This window comes from Euprymna scolopes, chromosome 21 (assembly GCF_053919585.1).
Source record: "Euprymna scolopes isolate OS-2025 chromosome 21, ASM5391958v1, whole genome shotgun sequence".
In the NCBI taxonomy this organism is placed as follows: Eukaryota; Metazoa; Mollusca; class Cephalopoda; order Sepiida; family Sepiolidae; genus Euprymna; species Euprymna scolopes.
The window spans coordinates 123,614,761-123,635,179 of NC_136502.1; the positions used below are offsets into that span (position 1 = coordinate 123,614,761).

Consider the following 20,419-nt stretch of genomic DNA (forward strand, 5'->3'; position numbering starts at 1 on the left):
ATGTCCCAAAACAATTTTGGTGCTTGTTCCAAAAATGTCTAAAAAATATTTTGGTGCTTGTTCCAAAAATGTCTAAAAAACAATTTTGGTACTTTTTCCAAAAATGTCTAAAAAGCAATTTTGTTGCTTGTTCAAAAAATGTCTAAAAAACAATTTTGGTACTTATTCCAAAAATATCTAAAAAGCCATTGTGGTGCTTGTTCCAAAAATGTCTAAAAAACAATTTTGGTGCTTGCTCCAAAAATGTCTAAAAAACAATTTTGGTGCTTGTTCAAAAAATGTCTAAAAAGCAATTTTGGTGCTTGTTCCAAAAATGTCTAAAAAGCAATTTTGATGCTTGTTCAAAAAATGTCAAAAAACAGTTTTGGTGCGTGTTCAAAAAATGTCTAAAAAGCAATTTTGGTGCTTGTTCAAAACATGTCTAAAAAACAATTTTGGTGCTTGTTCAAAAAATGTCTAAAAAGCAATTTTGGTGCTTGTTCCAAAAATGTCTAAAAAGCAATTTTGGTTCTTGTTCAAAAAATGTCTAAAAAACAATTGTGGTGCTTGTTAAAAAAATATCTAAAAAGCAATTTTCGTGCTTGTTCAAAAATGTCTAAAAAGCAATTTTGGTGCTTGTTCAAAAAATGTCAAAAAACAATTTTGGTTTGAACAGTCACCAAAATTGCTTTTTAGACATTTTTGGAACAAGCACCAAAATTGGATTTTAGACATTTTTGGAACAAGCACCAATATTGTTTTTTTAGACATATTTTGAACAAGCACCAAAATTGTTTTTTGACATTTTTGAACAAGCACCAAAATTGTATTTTAGACATTTTTTGAGCAAGCACCTAAATTGTTTTTTAGACATTTTTTGAACAAGCACCAAAATTGTTTTTTAGACATTTTTTGAACAAGCACCAAAATTGTATTTTAGACATTTTTGGTACAAGCACCAAAATTGTTTTTTAGACATTTTTGGCACAAGCACCAAAATTGTATTTTAGACATTTTTGGTACCAGCACCAAAATTGTTTTTTAGACATTTTTGGAACAAGTACAAAATTGCTTTTTAGACATGTTTTGAACAAGCACCAAAATTTTTTTTATATACATTTTTTGAACAAGCACCAAAATTGTTTTTTAGACATTTTTTGAACAAGCACCAAAATTGTTTTTTGACATTTTGGAACAAGCACCAAAATTGCTTTTTAGACTTTTTTTAACAAGCATCGAAATTGTTGTTTAGACATTTTTGGAACAAGCACCAAAATTGTTTTTTAGACATTTTTGGACAAGCACCAAAATTGTTTTTTAGACATTTTTGGAACAAGCACCAATTTTTTTTTTTTAGATATTTTTTGAACAAGCACCAAAATTGTTTTTTGACATTTTTGAACAAGCACCAAAATTGCTGTTTAGACATTTTTTGAACAAGCACCAAAATTGGATTTTAGACATTTTGTGTGCAAGCACCAAAATTGTTTTTTAGACATTTTTGGAACAAGCACCGAAATTGTTTTTTGACATTTTTGAACAAGCACCAAAATTGCTTTTTAGACTTTTTTTAAACAAGCACCAAAATTGTTTTTTAGACATTTTTGGAACAAGCACCAAAATTGCTTTTTTTATACATTTTTTGAACAAGCACCAAAATTGTTTTTTAGACATTTTTTGAACAAGAACCAAAATTGTTTTTTAGACATTTTTGGAACAAGCACCAAAATTGTTTTTTAGACATTTTGGGAACAAGCACCAAAATTGTTTTTTAGACATTTTTGGAACAAGCACCAAAATTGCTTTTTAGACATTTTTGTAACAAGCGCCAAAATTGTTGTTTAGACATTTTTGGAACAAGCAACAAAATTGCTTTTTAGACATTTTTGGAACAAGTACCAAAATTGTTTTTTAGACATTTTTGGAACAAGCACCAAAATATTTTTAGACATTTTTTGAACAAGCACCAAAATTGTTTTGGGACATTTTTGGAACAAGAACCAAAATTGTTTTTTAGACATTTTTGGAACAAGTACAAAAATTGTTTTTTAGTCATTTTTTGAACAAGCACAAAATTGTTTTTTAGACATTTTTGGAACAAGCACCGAAATTGCTTTTTAGACATTTTTGGAACAAGCACTAAAATTGTTTTAAAAGATTTTTTGGACAAGCACCAAAATTGTTTTTTGACATTTTTGAACAAGCACCAAAATTGCTTTTTAGACATTTTTTGAACAAGCACCAAAATTGTATTTTAGACATTTTTTGGACAAGCACCAAAATTGTTTTTTAGACATTTTTGGAACAAGCACCAAAATTGTTTTTTAGACATTTTTGGAACAAGCACCAAAATTGCTTTTTAGACATTTTTTGAACAAGCACCAAAATTGTTTGTTAGACATTTTTGGAACAAGCACCAAAATTGTTTTTTAGACATTTTTGGAACAAGCACCAAAATTGTTGTTTAGACAATTTTTGAACAAGCACCAAAATTGCTTTTTAAACATTTTTTGAACAAGCACCAAAATTGTTTTTTTGACATTTTTTGAACAAGTACCAAAATTGCTTTTTAGACATTTTTTGAACAAGCACCAAAATTGTTGTTTAGACATTTTTTGAACAAGCACTAAAATTGCTTTTTAGACATTTTTGGAACAAGCACTAAAATTGCTTTTAAGACATTTTTTGAACAAGCACCAAAATTTCTTTTTAGACATTTTTTGGAACAAGCACCAAAATTGTTTTTTAGACATTTTTGGAACAAGCACCAAAATTGTTTTTTAGACATTTTTTGAACAAGCACCAAAATTGTTTTTTGACATTTTTGAACAAGCACCAAAATTGCTTTTAAGAAATTTTTGGAACAAGCACCAAAATTGCTTTTTAGACATTTTTTGGACAAGCACCAAAATTGTTTTTTAGACATTTTTTGAACAAGCACCAAAATTGCTTTTTAGACATTTTTGGAACAAGCACCAAAATTGTTTTTTGGACATTTTTGGAACAAGCACCGAAATTGTTTTTTAGACATTTTTGGAACAAGCACCAATATTGTTTTTTAGACATTTTTTGAACAAGCACCAAATTGTTTTTTGACATTTTTGAACAATCACCAAAATTGTTTTTTAGACATTTTTTGAACAAGCACCAAAATTGTTTTTTAGACATTTTTTGAACAAGCACCAAAATTGTTTTTTAGACATTTTTGGAACAAGCACCAAAATTGTTTTTTAGACATTTTATGAACAAGCACTAATTTTTTTTTGTTTTAGATATTTTTTGAACAAGCACCAAAATTGTTTTTTGACATTTTTGAACAAGCACCAAAATTGCTGTTTAGACATTTTTTGAACAAGCACCAAAATTGGATTTTAGACATTTTGTGTGCAAGCACCAAAATTGTTTTTTAGACATTTTTGGAACAAGCACCAAAATTGTTTTTTGACATTTTTGAACAAGCACCAAAATTGCTTTTTAGACTTTTTTTAAACAAGCACCAAAATTGTTTTTTAGACATTTTTGGAACAAGCACCAAAATTGCTTTTTTTATACATTTTTTGAACAAGCACCAAAATTGTTTTTTAGACATTTTTTGAACAAGCACCAAAATTGTTTTTTAGACATTTTTGGAACAAGCACCAAAATTGTTTTTTAGACATTTTGGGAACAAGCACCAAAATTGTTTTTTAGACATTTCTGGAACAAGCACCAAAATTGCTTTTTAGACATTTTTGTAACAAGCGCCAAAATTGTTGTTTAGACACTTTTGGAACAAGCAACAAAATTGCTTTTTAGACATTTTTGGAACAAGTACCAAAATTGTTTTTTAGACATTTTTGGAACAAGCACCAAAATATTTTTTAGACATTTTTTGAACAAGCACCAAAATTGTTTTTGGACATTTTTGGAACAAGTACCAAAATTGTTTTTTAGACATTTTTGGAACAAGTACCAAAATTGTTTTTTAGTCATTTTTTGAACAAGCACAAAATTGTTTTTTAGACATTTTTGGAACAAGCACCGAAATTGCTTTTTAGACATTTTTGGAACAAGCACTAAAATTGTTTTTAAACATTTTTTGGACAAGCACCAAAATTGTTTTTTGACATTTTTGAACAAGCACCAAAATTGCTTTTTAGACATTTTTTGAACAAGCACCAAAATTGTTTTTTAGACATTTTTTGGACAAGCACCAAAATTGTTTTTTAGACATTTTTGGAACAAGCACCAAAATTGTTTTTTAGACATTTTTTGAACAAGCACCAAAATTGCTTTTTAGACATTTTTTGAACAAGCACCAACATTGTTTTTTAGACATTTTTGGAACAAGCACCAAAATTGTTTTTTAGACATTTTTGGAACAAGCACCAAAATTGTTGTTTAGACAATTTTTGAACAAGCACCAAAATTGCTTTTTAAACATTTTTTGAACAAGCACCAAAATTGTTTTTTAGACACTTTTTGAACAAGTACCAAAATTGCTTTTTAGACATTTTTTGAACAAGCACCAAAATTGTTGTTTAGACATTTTTTGAACAAGCACCAAAATTTCTTTTTAGACATTTTTGGAACAAGCACTAAAATTGCTTTTAAGACATTTTTTGAACAAGCACCAAAATTTCTTTTTAGACATTTTTTGGAACAAGCACCAAAATTGTTTTTTAGACATTTTGGGAACAAGCACCAAAATTGTTTTTTAGACATTTTTAAACAAGCACCAAAATTGTTTTTTGACATTTTTGAACAAGCACCAAAATTGCTTTTTAGACATTTTTTGAACAAGCACCAAAATTGCTTTTAAGAAATTTTTGGAACAAGCACCAAAATTGCTTTTTAGACATTGTTTGGACAAGCACCAAAATTGTTTTTTAGACATTTTTTGAACAAGCACCAAAATTGCTTTTTAGACATTTTTGGAACAAGCACCAAAATTGTTTTTTAGACATTTTTGGAACAAGCACCAATATTGTTTTTTAGACATTTTTTGAACAAGCACCAAAATTGTTTTTTGACATTTTTGAACAATCACCAAAATTGTTTTTTAGACATTTTTTGAACAAGCACCAAAATTGTTTTTTAGACATTTTTGGAACAAGCACCGAAATGGTTTTTTAGACATTTTTGGAACAAGCACCAAAATTGTATTTTAGACATTTTTGGTACAAGCACCAAAATTGTTTTTTAGACATTTTTGGAACAAGTACAAAATTGCTTTTTAGACATTTTTTGAACAAGCACCAAAATTTTTCTTTTAGACATTTTTGTAACAAGCACCAAAATTTTTTTTTAGACATTTTTGGAACAAGTACCAAAATTGTTTTTTGACATTTTTGAACAAGCACCAAAATTGCTTTTTAAACATTTTTTGAACAAGCACCAAAATTGTTTTTAAAACATTTTTGGAACAAGCACCAAAATTGTTTTTTTAGGAATTTTTGGAACAAGCACCAAAATTGTTTTTTAGACATTTTTGGAACAAGTACCAAAATTACTTTTTAGACATTTTTTGAACAAGCACCAAAATTGTTTTTTAGACATTTTTGGAACAAGCACCAAAATTGCTTTTTAGAGATTTTTTGAACAAGCACCAAAATCGTTTTTTAGACATTTTTGGAACAAGTACCAAATTTTTTTTTAGACATTTTTTGAACAAGCACCAAAATTGTTTTTTGACATTTTTGAACAAGCACCAAAATTGCTTTTTAGACATTTTTTGAACAAGCACCAAAATTGTATTTTAGACATTTTTGGTACAAGCACCAAAATTGATTTTTAGACATTTTTGGAACAAGTACCAAAATTGTTTTTTAGACATTTTTGGAACAAGTACCAAAATTGTTTTTTAGTCATTTTTTGAACAAGCACAAAATTGTTTTTTAGACATTTTTGGAACAAGCACCGAAATTGCTTTTTAGACATTTTTGGAACAAGCACTAAAATTGTTTTTAAACATTTTTTGGACAAGCACCAAAATTGTTTTTTGACATTTTTGAACAAGCACCAAAATTGCTTTTTAGACATTTTTTGAACAAGCACCAAAATTGTTTTTTAGACATTTTTTGGACAAGCACCAAAATTGTTTTTTAGACATTTTTGGAACAAGCACCAAAATTGTTTTTTAGACATTTTTTGAACAAGCACCAAAATTGCTTTTTAGACATTTTTTGAACAAGCACCAACATTGTTTTTTAGACATTTTTGGAACAAGCACCAAAATTGTTTTTTAGACATTTTTGGAACAAGCACCAAAATTGTTGTTTAGACAATTTTTGAACAAGCACCAAAATTGCTTTTTAAACATTTTTTGAACAAGCACCAAAATTGTTTTTTAGACACTTTTTGAACAAGAACCAAAATTTCTTTTTAGACATTTTTTGAACAAGCACCAAAATTGTTGTTTAGACATTTTTTGAACAAGCACCAAAATTTCTTTTTAGACATTTTTGGAACAAGCACTAAAATTGCTTTTAAGACATTTTTTGAACAAGCACCAAAATTTCTTTTTAGACATTTTTTGGAACAAGCACCAAAATTGTTTTTTAGACATTTTGGGAACAAGCACCAAAATTGTTTTTTAGACATTTTTAAACAAGCACCAAAATTGTTTTTTGACATTTTTGAACAAGCACCAAAATTGCTTTTTAGACATTTTTTGAACAAGCACCAAAATTGCTTTTAAGAAATTTTTGGAACAAGCACCAAAATTGCTTTTTAGACATTGTTTGGACAAGCACCAAAATTGTTTTTTAGACATTTTTTGAACAAGCACCAAAATTGCTTTTTAGACATTTTTGGAACAAGCACCAAAATTGTTTTTTAGACATTTTTGGAACAAGCACCAATATTGTTTTTTAGACATTTTTTGAACAAGCACCAAAATTGTTTTTTGACATTTTTGAACAATCACCAAAATTGTTTTTTAGACATTTTTTGAACAAGCACCAAAATTGTTTTTTAGACATTTTTGGAACAAGCACCGAAATGGTTTTTTAGACATTTTTGGAACAAGCACCAAAATTGTATTTTAGACATTTTTGGTACAAGCACCAAAATTGTTTTTTAGACATTTTTGGAACAAGTACAAAATTGCTTTTTAGACATTTTTTGAACAAGCACCAAAATTTTTCTTTTAGACATTTTTGTAACAAGCACCAAAATTTTTTTTTAGACATTTTTGGAACAAGTACCAAAATTGTTTTTTGACATTTTTGAACAAGCACCAAAATTGCTTTTTAAACATTTTTTGAACAAGCACCAAAATTGTTTTTAAAACATTTTTGGAACAAGCACCAAAATTGTTTTTTTAGGAATTTTTGGAACAAGCACCAAAATTGTTTTTTAGACATTTTTGGAACAAGTACCAAAATTACTTTTTAGACATTTTTTGAACAAGCACCAAAATTGTTTTTTAGACATTTTTGGAACAAGCACCAAAATTGCTTTTTAGAGATTTTTTGAACAAGCACCAAAATCGTTTTTTAGACATTTTTGGAACAAGTACCAAATTTTTTTTTAGACATTTTTTGAACAAGCACCAAAATTGTTTTTTGACATTTTTGAACAAGCACCAAAATTGCTTTTTAGACATTTTTTGAACAAGCACCAAAATTGTATTTTAGACATTTTTGGTACAAGCACCAAAATTGATTTTTAGACATTTTTGGAACAAGTACCAAAATTGCTTTTTAGACATTTTTTGAACAAGCACCAAAATTGTTTTGTAAACATTTTTTGAACAAGCACCAAAATTGTTTTTTAGACATTTTTTGAACAAGCACCAAAATTGTTTTTTAGACATTTTTTGAACAAGCACCAAAATTGCTTTTTAGAGATGTGGTGACAAAGCAACAGTATAGTTGGAACATTAACATGAACACATTATTACATATTATTATGCAAACTGGCATAATAAAAAAAACTGGCATAATAAAAAAAACTGGCATGATAAAAAAAAAAGGTAATCGCAACTTCTCTTCCAATTGTTAGATATTCATATTTTTTTTTCTGGTGAGTTAAAAGCAAAATAAATTCATAGATTGATATTATAATTAAATGAATGATTCGTAGCTAGGAAACAGGTGGTGTCAAGAATTGTAGTTGTCGACATATTTTAAGGAATAAATTGTAAAGTCGTTGACATCATGAAATGTAGATTATAGACTTTTATCCTTTGTCATGCAAAAAATTAGATCAAATGCTTGAGCGGTTTTTTGAGCGTTTTGTATCAAAGTTGTAAACAAAAATATACTGAAAATTCTTTGTTTTTGCAAGGTTACTCTGTGGCTTCCGTACATTCATATCTGATTTACCTCTGCACTCCATGTTTAAAAAGGAAGTGTCTTCTATAGTATCAGATCTGACCGAATGGTTAATTGTAGGCATAGATCAATTCATTCCATCTAAAAAATTCCAACAAAAACCTAACAGCCAGCCATGGTTCTCCCCAGAATGTGCTGCTGCTATCGCGCACAGAAATCACTTCTTCCATAGCTACCAACGTAATAGATGCACTGAGACTAAAGCTGCTTTCAGGTCTGCCAGCAACCACTGTAAAAGAGTAATAAAACATGCAAGAGAGCTATATGCTCAGTCTGTTAAATCCAAGGTAGCTGATCTGCGGCTTGGTGCCCACCAGTTTTGGCAAATAACAAATAGGATCCTGAACAGAAGTGTGCGTTCTATCCCAACCATTATCAATGGACCAGAGGTCATCTCGTCAGCATCAGACAAGGCTAAACTATTTGCAAAGAACTTTGCAGCTAATTCTACCCTTTTGCGACGAAGGCCATCAACTCCCCATATTTCCTCCTATAACACAGAACAGGCTAGGTAACATACAAATATCCGTGCATGAGGTCGCCAAGCTAATAAAGAACCTAGATTCCAGTAAAGCAACTGGCCCTGATAGCATCCCAATTATAGTTTTAAAAAAGCTTCAACCAGAACTTGCTCCCATACTTACGAAACTGTTTAAGCGCTGCCTTAAGGAGAAGTGCTTTCCGACTCCCTGGAAGACCTCATCAGTTTGCCCTGTATTTAAGAACTCAGGTGATAAGTCATCTCCCTCTCAGTACAGACCAATAAATCTCCTGTGTGTTATGAGTAAGTTGCTGGAATCAATATTAAATAGAGAAGTAGTCAACCACCTCAGCAGGAATAACCTTCTTAGTGACACACAATATGGTTTCCGCTCTGCAAGATCTACCGTAGATGTGCTGATGGTTATATCCCACAGGATTAGTGAATCTCTTGACAAAGGCTTCCTTTCTAGGGCAATTACTCTTGACATATCTAAGGCCTTCAACAAGGTATGGCATAAGGGTCTACTTCACAAGATTTCCAGCTACGGTATAACTGGAAATGTTTTCTCAATCATTAAATCATTTCTCTCCGATAGGCTTATAAGAGTAGTGGTAGATGGACAAAAATCGGAGGCCTGCAATATAAATGCTGGAGTCCCTCAGGGGTCAATCCTGGGCCCAACTCTCTTCCTGATCTACATCAATGACCTCCCTAAACACATACTTAAATCATTCATTGACATCTATGCTGATGACACGATCATCTATGGCAACACATCAAAGGCTGTAAATGACAAGGTTCTCTCTGATTCTATCTCCTCTGATCTCGAGCGCGTGGTTCAGTGGGGGAAGATGTGGCTGGTTACCTTTAATGCATCCAAAACCAAACTCCTATCCTTACATCATCAACGCTCTGATCCCCAGCTGGCATCAATTGTGATGGATGGCTCTCGTCTGGGTGAGGCCCCGTGTTTTGACAAGCTTCTGGGTTTGACATTCACTCCTGATCTGAAATGGAACACTTACATCAAGTCTGTTGCCAAGGTCACTGGAAAGATGGTGGGATCCTTCTACCGCTCCAGAAGATATCTCACTATTGATGCAATTCTCTATCTATATAAAAGCCAAGTACGTCCAAGGATGGAATACTGTTGCCATATCTGGGCAGGAGCTGCTAAAAACAGCCTATCCTGCCTTGACAGAGTACAAAATAGACTTTGTGGCTTAGTGGGGGATGCCCTTTTCTCTTCCCTGCAACCTCTCTCCCACAGAAGAGACGTTGCGAGCCTATCCTTGTTTTATCGTTATTTTCATGGCAGGTGCTCGTCTGAACTCCAATCTCTGGTCCCCCCTCGCCAATCTTTCACGAAAAACACCTGTCTAGCTGAATCCAATGTGAAAAATTTCCCCCACTCTATATCTGTGCCTAAATCAAAACGTGGATTCCATGAACAAAGCTTCTTTCTTAGAACTGCACGCCTGTGGAACTCTGTTCTGTCTGCCTGCTTCCCTCCGGTCTACAACTTGGATGTCTTCAAGTCCAATGTTAACAAATTCCTAATGAACCGCCCCCTTAAGTAAACACTTCATCAAATCTCCACACTAACGTAATGTACTTGCAATAACCCTTATCCCTGAATGGCTTCCGGGCCTTGATAAGTGGTGATCACTGTGTAAAAAAAAAAAAAAGGTTTGAATATTCATGTTAATACCAAAACATTTCAGTATTTCAAATCGGGAAATGTCTTTTTATTTTATAAAAATAATATTAATATAACAAATCATAAATAATCTTCAAATTGAAAATCTGCACACACACACACACACACTTTTCGTTTTATTTTTTTACTTTGCGGGTCACCACTTATCAAGGCTCTGTGGCAACTCTATGATATAAGGGTTAAGTAATGAGTAGATGCTCTGCACTCTGTCAAGACAAGAAAGGGTATTTTTTGGAGCTCCACCCCAGATGTGGAAGGAGTAATTGTTTTTTTGTGCAGGTAGAGGATCACGGCAGGAGTGAGATACTTCCTGGAGTGGTTAGGGATAGAGGTATTTCATTCAAATTCAGGGAAAAAAATGAGTCCCAGAAATTTGTCAAAACAGGCTGCTTCATCAAGGCAAGAGATGTTCATTTCAATTGGGGTAAACTGGGGATATAAGCGTTAGTGGTGAACAGATAGAAGTTTAATTTCGGATGTATTAAAGCTGACCAGCCATTCCTTACCTCATTGAAGCACACGTTTAAGGTCAGAGGAGAGAGAATCAGAAAACTTCTGATCGTTGTCGGCTTTTGAAGCGTTGCCATAGATGGTAGTATTGTCTGCATAGATGTTGACAAATGATTGAAGAATATGGGTTGTGAGGGCCTTGATAAAGATAAGGAAGACAGTTGGGCCCAATATGGATACTTGGGGCATGCCAGCATTAATACTATGACCTATGTATTTCTGCCCATTAATGGCCACTTTAATAGACCTACCTGAGCGAAAGGATTTAGTACTTGAGAAGACATTTCCAGCTATTCTGTAGCTAGAGATTTTATGAAGTAAACCTTTGTGTCAGACCCTATCAAATGCCTTAGATATGCTAAGAGCTACCGCTCTAAAAATGAAACCTTCGTCAATAAATTCAATGATTCTGTGTGATATCACAATTAATACATCAACTGTTGATCTCACAGAGCGGAAACCATACTGCATGTCACTGAACAGGTTGTTTTTGTTGAGATGATTGATAAGTTGTCCAATTATCATAGAGTTGCATTAGCAAACTGTCTTTTCATGTCATGAATTAAGCAGTAATATTTCAATATTTTAAAATTGATTTTTTTTCTGTTATAAGTGAAAATATAACAAACAAACAAATAAGGAAAAGACAAAACATTATTTTGATAGAGCTTAATATATAGAGTCAAATTGCTCCATATAATAACTCTTAGACAAAAATGACGGTCTCAATTTCTGATTCAAAACTTTGATGTGACGATGTCTTGATTCAAAACCATATACAGTTTGTGATGCTTCCATTGTTAACTTGACTGCCGGTTCCACGCCCTGAGAATGTGATAGCAAATCTGACAAGTCAAGCTTGTTCCCATTAAATAATGATTCTCGAAGTTCAGAATCAGAAAAATCTTCCGCTATTGATGGTTCCAAAATACCACACAATGTCAGATTTATTAATCCAATGAGTCGCGTTAAAATTAATATTTGGTTTTTTTTTTTTCATCGTTTCTTGGTTGACTTCCCACTCCTGAAAGAATATAAAAATTGAATATTAAAAATATTAAATGTGTATTGCTTTAATAATTATGGTGAAATTAGATAAAATCTTAAAAATGTTTGTATAAATTGGAATAAATAATTGAGTCATTGATATATGAATAAATGTTTACTTACCTAATGGCCAAAATTCTTTTTAAAGTTTCTTCTCTTTCTTCAATTTCCTCAGATTTGACCATTGAATTTAGAAGGTTTTCAGGCATTAAGCAAAATGCATTACCTTGTATGTTTTTTAATGCAATCTGCTGAATTTCATGAGGCTGCTCATGTGCAATTGCTGATCAATTTCAAACCAACAAATGCCATACACATTTACAATAACATTTATTAACCTCTGGAGTTTTGTTGTGAGCCTTTGTGGGTATGCACCACGAGTCCATAAACACATGAATCTGATGGCTAAAGTTAGCCATCTTGTCTGATTTCAAGGACTAATTTTCCACGAAGCATATCTAGAGTCAACCTTACCCCTTGAAATACCTACTGTGTATTCATACAGTAATCTTTGGTCACAACTGAGATCATTTATTTCACCAATTTTCAAAATTAAATCCAGAGGACTGCTAATAGTGGAAAATGATATTTGGAGTAAATAATGACAATCATTTGAGCATAATTTCCCCAGGGGCCCGCTAAATGTTGTAGGGCTTTTTGCACCACCATCTGTTTTTAAAAAGAGCCCTGAAAGGTAATTCATTAAGGTGCAAAGAGCAACCAATTGTATGAAGATTTCTTTTAAATTTTTTTTTTACAATTCGAACAATTCCACCTTCACAACCTGTGTTGGCATTAGTGTTGTCCACAAGGATAGCCTTGATAGTCTTTTCACTGTTGAATTCATGCAAAACATCCATTACTTGCTCTGCATGAACAACACCTGTTGCACGACTGTTAGGAAGAACTCTGTGTGTAAGATATTTACTTTCATATGTTGTCTCTATTGTAAACGTTAAATGGTATTCTGGTCCCTTAGTTTCTTTCATAGTTTTCTGTCCATTTTCCTCCACAATTTTTTTATAAAACAATGTATTCTTATCTATTCTCCAATCAACTCCAATGCATATCAGATTTTCCACAATTTCATTTTGTTTTTTTGGGGGCAGTCGTTTTCACTTTAGTTTTGTTAACTTTACATTTATGACTAACAATATTGCTTCTATTAATATTGGGTATAAGAAGGCTCATAGCCTGCAAATCCAAGAGCAAGGCATTGGCAAGGTTGTCTCCAAGATTAAAAGACATGCCCCCTCCCCCTAACCAACATATCTGGGAAATTTGATAAGGCTATAAGGCCTTTTTGGATAACTCTTTAGCTGCAAATATTTTTCTTCTGGTTCTTTACTTTGCGAAGATGAGTAAGAGGGGGAGGAAATATTACTCTGCAGATTTGAAGTTGAAGGGGTTGATGAATGTACATTTTTTTTTTAACCCCTCTGGTTCCTTTTTACTTTTTTTCATAGCATTTTATCAACTGGACCTTTCGGCTCTATTTTGCTCCTCTGATCCTTTAGGTATTTACGGTCCTCAACTGGAACCTGAAAAATCAAATTTTACTTATATTAAAATACATCTAAACAGATTAATATAAAAATTAGTTTGCATTAAAATGTGAAAATTGGTTTGGATATAAGGTTATCTCACAAAGACATTGGAAAAAATAGAAAATAACTTACCTTTTGTTGAAGAGAACAGGTGCAAATAATGTGCCCAATCTAGCAATTTTCTTTGTTGCAGTTTACATGAGGGTCGTCACAACTTAAAACTGGCAGATTGCAAGAACAGGACGAAATATCAAATAGTGAATCCAGTTTTTCTATTCAGAATTTCTTTTTGGAAGCGATGAGAGATTTTCGATTCACTTGTTTGGCTTTCTTGAAACATAGTATAATCACCTTTTTTTAAATAGTCACTTCACTTAAGATATTTTCCAAATATCCATGACTTCCTTTGTTATTAATTTGGAAATAGCAAAATTTGAAAGATGAGGATAAGTATTAAATAGTAAATATATATATTTTTTTTATTACATTTTCACCCCAAACAAGGCAAATTGCCACTTTGGTGTAGGGGGCTACTATCAGGGGCAATAACTACTGGGGTACTATGTAGGGATTTGGGCAACAAGATGTCGGTTCACGTTACACTTGAACTTCTGCACGTCATTGCATACATTTTTGTAACATTTTTTCCAAGTTTAAAACGGAATTTTATTGCATATTGTTCTTCTAAAGTGTCTTCACGTCCAAATTGCATTTTTGAAATTCCCCAGCTGTGACAATCAGGCTTTAGTAGGGTGTATTCCAATTCCTGCTGTAGCTGTTCATTTGTACCTGAAATCATAAAAACTGGTCAGTCATCTCATAAGATATATAGCAATAATAACATACTGAATTTTCAAGTGTTGACGACAATTTTAAATGATTGTACAAAAAAAGTCTGGAAACTTATTGAAGGCACCTTGTGTGTGTGCAGGTGTACAAATAACACATTTAGTTGATTTATGCCAAGTTCCAATTTTTTTCAACTTTCACCACTTAGCTACTTTTATTAGCTAAAACGCCAGAAACAACGATCTACCAAAAAAATCCAATTATTGGACTCACTTTGTGCCGCTCTGCGACCTTGCGTCTCAGAGGAGATGCAGTTTGAAAAAAAAAAAAAAAAATGGAGACCGACAAACTTACTGAGTTTTATAAATTAGATTATGGCATTAAAAACGTTTTAGAGTTAAGATTAATTTAGTAGTTTTGCAGTAATAGGAGAGAGAAAGACGTTTTAATACTTTAGTATTTTTACAGTATCGTTTTATTGAATTGTTAGGTGAAAGTACAGAATATTTGTTAAATTTTTTACAGTATCGTTTTATTGAATTGTTAGGTGAAAGTACAGAATATTTGTTAAATTTTTTACAGTATCGTTTTATTGAATTGTTAGGTGAAAGTACAGAATATTTGTTAAATTTTTTACAGTATCGTTTTATTGAATTGTTAGGTGAAAGTACAGAATATTTGTTAAATTTTTTACAGTATCGTTTTATTGAATTGTTAGGTGAAAGTACAGAATATTTGTTAAATTTTTTACAGTATCGTTTTATTGAATTGTTAGGTGAAAGTACAGAATATTTAAATTTTTTACAGTATCGTTTTATTGAATTGTTAGGTGAAAGTACAGAATATTTGTTAAATTTTTTACAGTATCGTTTTATTGAATTGTTAGGTGAAAGTACAGAATATTTGTTAAATTTTTTACAGTATCGTTTTATTGAATTGTTAGGTGAAAGTACAGAATATTTGTTAAATTTTTTACAGTATCGTTTTATTGAATTGTTAGGTGAAAGTACAGAATATTTGTTAAATTTTTTACAGTATCGTTTTATTGAATTGTTAGGTGAAAGTACAGAATATTTGTTAAATTTTTTACAGTATCGTTTTATTGAATTGTTAGGTGAAAGTACAGAATATTTGTTAAATTTTTTACAGTATCGTTTTATTGAATTGTTAGGTGAAAGTACAGAATATTTGTTAAATTTTTTACAGTATCGTTTTATTGAATTGTTAGGTGAAAGTACAGAATATTTAAATTTTTTACAGTATCGTTTTATTGAATTGTTAGGTGAAAGTACAGAATATTTGTTAAATTTTTTACAGTATCGTTTTATTGAATTGTTAGGTGAAAGTACAGAATATTTGTTAAATTTTTTACAGTATCGTTTTATTGAATTGTTAGGTGAAAGTACAGAATATTTGTTAAATTTTTTACAGTATCGTTTTATTGAATTGTTAGGTGAAAGTACAGAATATTTGTTAAATTTTTTACAGTATCGTTTTATTGAATTGTTAGGTGAAAGTACAGAATATTTGTTAAATTTTTTACAGTATCGTTTTATTGAATTGTTAGGTGAAAGTACAGAATATTTGTTAAATTTTTTACAGTATCGTTTTATTGAATTGTTAGGTGAAAGTACAGAATATTTGTTAAATTTTTTACAGTATCGTTTTATTGAATTGTTAGGTGAAAGTACAGAATATTTGTTAAATTTTTTACAGTATCGTTTTATTGAATTGTTAGGTGAAAGTACAGAATATTTGTTAAATTTTTTACAGTATCGTTTTATTGAATTGTTAGGTGAAAGTACAGAATATTTGTTAAATTTTTTACAGTATCGTTTTATTGAATTGTTAGGTGAAAGTACAGAATATTTGTTAAATTTTTTACAGTATCGTTTTATTGAATTGTTAGGTGAAAGTACAGAATATTTGTTAAATTTTTTACAGTATCGTTTTATTGAATTGTTAGGTGAAAGTACAGAATATTTGTTAAATTTTTTACAGTATCGTTTTATTGAATTGTTAGGTGAAAGTACAGAATATTTGTTAAATTTTTTACAGTATCGTTTTATTGAATTGTTAGGTGAAAGTACAGAATATTTGTTAAATTTTTACTTACTTTCCACCTTAACAATCACCATTAAGATGACAACTTTTTAAGGTTTTCACGTATGCTGAAAACAAATATCGCATTTACAATTGTCGCAAACAAGTAGTTTTCCGGGTACTTGTACAGTTTAATCAAGGCATTAAAAAATAAAAATATCGAAGAAAGTTTAAATTGTATCCGTTTTGGACTGAAGATCTCCGAAAAAAAATTTCAATTAATTTGATCGAGTAGTTTTTTTTTTTTTTTTTTTTGTTTTTTTACAGCATAAAAACACGTTTTTATGACAGAGCGTTGAAGTCAGCTATTATGAAATTTATTGAGAACGCCACAGGGAGATAGTTCCAGTTAAAGCGCCGACACCCCCTCCCCATCTTTAATTCTAGCTTTTCTTCCTAAAAATCGAACCTTTTGCTCGGTATCATAACAAATTGTTTTTTCGCTGTAAAAAAAAAAAAAAAAAAAAAAACTACTTGATGAAATTAAGTGATTTTTTTTTTTTTTCGGAGAACTTCATTCCATAATGGATCCGTACAATTTAAACTTTTTTTCGATATTTTCATTTTTTATGTCTTGATTAAACTGTACAAGTACCGTTTCCCAGATATTAAGCAATGTAGTTTCTTATGTTATGGCTGGTGGCCATTTTTGCCAACACAAGTGCATGCATAAGAAATGATATGGCTTAATATTCGGAAAACTACGCATTCGCAACAATTTTAAATGCGATATTCGTATATAGCATACCCGAAAACCTATAAAGTCGTCATTTTAAAGGTGACTGTTTATGTGGAAATTAAGTAAAAATTTAGGCAGACCTGAACGAGCTTTCTCTCCTGCCTTAAAATGAATCCCTTTTTCACATTTAAATTCTTCATTTTTAAATGATAACGTGGTCGACCTAGACGAGAGTACCCAAAATGGCCGACCAGGACTGAGATATGACACGTGACCGGATGTAATGGAAGAAATATCTCATGTATTTAATTTAAGCCGTCGTTTCGTATCTTACAACATCGTATCTTACAACATATTCGCAGTATAGTGTGAATATGGAGCTTTGACTTCTCGAAAAAGGTGCCCTTCCGCACCGACATCCTTGTACCACACATAGTGCATCTCCAACAAACTGTGTCTAGTTTAAACGCTGCAGATGGCCTGATACACATTGAATGTCCACAATCACATATTTTCTGGGTGGACACGAGCTGTTTACTTTGGGCATACTGTAATCCTTTCTCCTGGGTAAAATTAAGGAGAATTTCCATTCTTGGAGAAGTAGCCATTTTTTACAAGCGATACGGTAGAGAGAAGAGCAGTGTTGCCAAAGTAAATTCAAGTGCCTATCAGGGTTGACAGCTTGGTTTCTTTTTCAATTTTGGCTTCAAATTTGGCTTTTTTCTGATAATTTTATATAAATATTTATAAATTATTAAAGATTAAAGAAAAAGTTACAATAAAGTATTTGTTGTATATGTTGTAAGATACGATGTTGTAAGATACGAAACGACGGCTTAAATTAAATACATGAGATATTTCTTCCATTACATCCGGTCAAGTGTCATATCTCAGTCCTGGTCGGCCATTTTTGGTACTCTCGTCTAGGTCGACCGATAACGTTTTACACCCCACTTTTCGGTCAATCAGTAAAACTTTCCTTATTAAGCTATTTTTATAGTGTAAAAGAAAAAAATTAATAGAACGTTAGTGCCCCCACGTTAAAAGTCATTAAATAAACTTTTTAAAAAAATTTCCTGCTAATATAAAAGTTAAGGGCGAGGGGTCGTTCAGATCCGCCAAAATTTACCGAATAGTTGCAAAAGAAAAAAAAAAAAAAAAAAAGACAAGCCACTCCTCCCCATGACAAGAATGGATTACTAAATAATGAAGTTGTTATTTCAGCACGGCCCGTATTCTGCATAAACACCATGAATGCTAATGATTGTAGCCCTTCTCGACTGTTTTTTTGAAAGATTTTCGAAATTCAGTTAAAGAGTTTAATTTGAGGTGTTTTTGGATTTTGCAATAAAATCGCCAGAACACCTTCGTTGTTAACGTGCATTTTTATCGGTGCTAAAATGTTGTCATCCGCTGTCAGTGGGACATCTACAAAACTTCCATCGTGTTGAAGTCGGTGGATTTTGTTGGCAGTCTTATCCGCAACAAATATAAAATCCTTACATACTGCAACCTCGGAAATAGAAGAAAGTTTTTCATCAGAATTTCCGTCGTAGTTGAAAACAGTTGAACCACTTTGATCAAAACAGGCCACATTTAATGAATTGGTCGAATTAATTATTATTATATTGCCTGAAGAAGGTAAAGCAGAAAGTCTATAATGATCACATGTGTAGATTGAAGACGGCAGCTTTATAAAGTGTGTAATCTGATATGTCGACTGGGGATTGTTGTTCGATACGATATCAACAAACATTTGCGTATCACGATAGAGACAGAAAAGTTTTTCGCCATCATCTGATGCCAAACCTTTGTAACTTTTATCGAAAGTGAAACTATCCCTTTCTGTTAAGTTTTCGCAATCCACAATTGAAACTTTTTTAGTTTGTGGTTGGGACACTGCAACACAGTTGTCCTGCAGAAGGCAGAGGCCGAATGGTTCAGAGTCTGAATATTTAAGTTCTGTCACATATTCCCCGGTTGAGGAAAATTTAAAGAGGGTTTTCTTGTAAGCTAGGTTGATTAAAAAACCTCGGTCAGGTAACACAACAATATCGTTAATACCATAAAAAGGATATTCACCAAAAAAGACATCCGTGACGAATGATAAACGTTGTGGAGTGGGTCCAGTTTCTAGTGTTCCCATCGACACGGAATTATCATCGTTGTTGGCCGTGTCGGTTTCATTTAACGTGAGAGCTTCCAATTGTGTCTCCATCCTTTGTAATTGTTAGTTTTAGTTGAGTTAGGTTTCTTTTATTTATTTTTTTAGCACGTAGATATTATTTTTTTGTTGTTGTTGTTCAAAACGTTGTCCAGTAGAAAAACTTTTAAGCGTGAAATTGTTAAATAGTTGCGAGCGAAGTAACAAGAAATTCCAGGAAGAAAGTTTACTTTCACTATTTAAAAATGAAAACGAAATTACTACACACATACACACAAAAAAGTAGTTCCGTCTCGTTTTAATAAGTTTCTCTGTGTAAAAAAGATAACTAAAATAAACTGTGCACAGCCACAGTTCAACATTGGTAAAACTTGCGGAGAATGCAGAGTTTTACGGTTGTTGTAAAAATGGAACGGAGATTTAAATTTCGTTCCGGTTTAATTTTTTTTTTTTTTTTTTTGTCTTCCAAAAATGAAAGTAATCGAAAGACTAACATTCAACAATCGTACTTTTATATATATATATATATATATATATATATATATATATATATATATATATATATATATATATATAAATCAGCTGCTGGTCTCATGTAGGGTGCTCAGATTATAGCCGCATTTTCACATCGCGAAAGACTAGCTCTGCAAGAAACCTGGAACCGGTGTTGTACAAAAATAATCGCCTTTCATGGGCCGACAAATTTCTGTTCGTGTTGAATTAAAAACTTAACAATTTTTACAAGTTTGGCACTTGTACAGTTTAATCACGACATTACAAAAAATGAAAATATCGAAAAAGGGGTAAAATCCATTGAAAGCGGTCGGTGGTTCTATGAGAAAATAAAGCTGTGTACGCATTATAAATGTTTCTTTTCTGTGTCTTACGTTATACACTAGTACATTAGGGGTCATTTCGAGTTAAAAGTTTATTTACTGCACCCATCTGGACTAGAGAAAATCATGATTTAAATGTGTATGTCTCGTCTAAATAACTAACGATAATTCTCTGATATGGCCGACCAGACGGGTGATCAAAAAGTCAGATCGAGCGTACCGCGTACCGGACAACGAAATGAG

At 31.7% G+C, this 20,419-nt stretch overlaps 1 long non-coding RNA gene across 1 annotated transcript; it reads right to left on the bottom strand.

The window, feature by feature from the left end:
• Nucleotides 1-11,647: 11,647 nt before the first annotated feature.
• On the bottom strand, nt 11,648-14,234 carry LOC145242695 (uncharacterized). The gene is made up of 3 exons (XR_013862814.1): nt 13,738-14,234; nt 12,182-13,599; nt 11,648-12,035 (listed from the first exon to the last, which is right to left on the bottom strand). It is a non-coding gene; the product is annotated as an uncharacterized LOC145242695 (long non-coding RNA).
• Between the last annotated feature and the right edge of the window lie 6,185 nt (nt 14,235-20,419).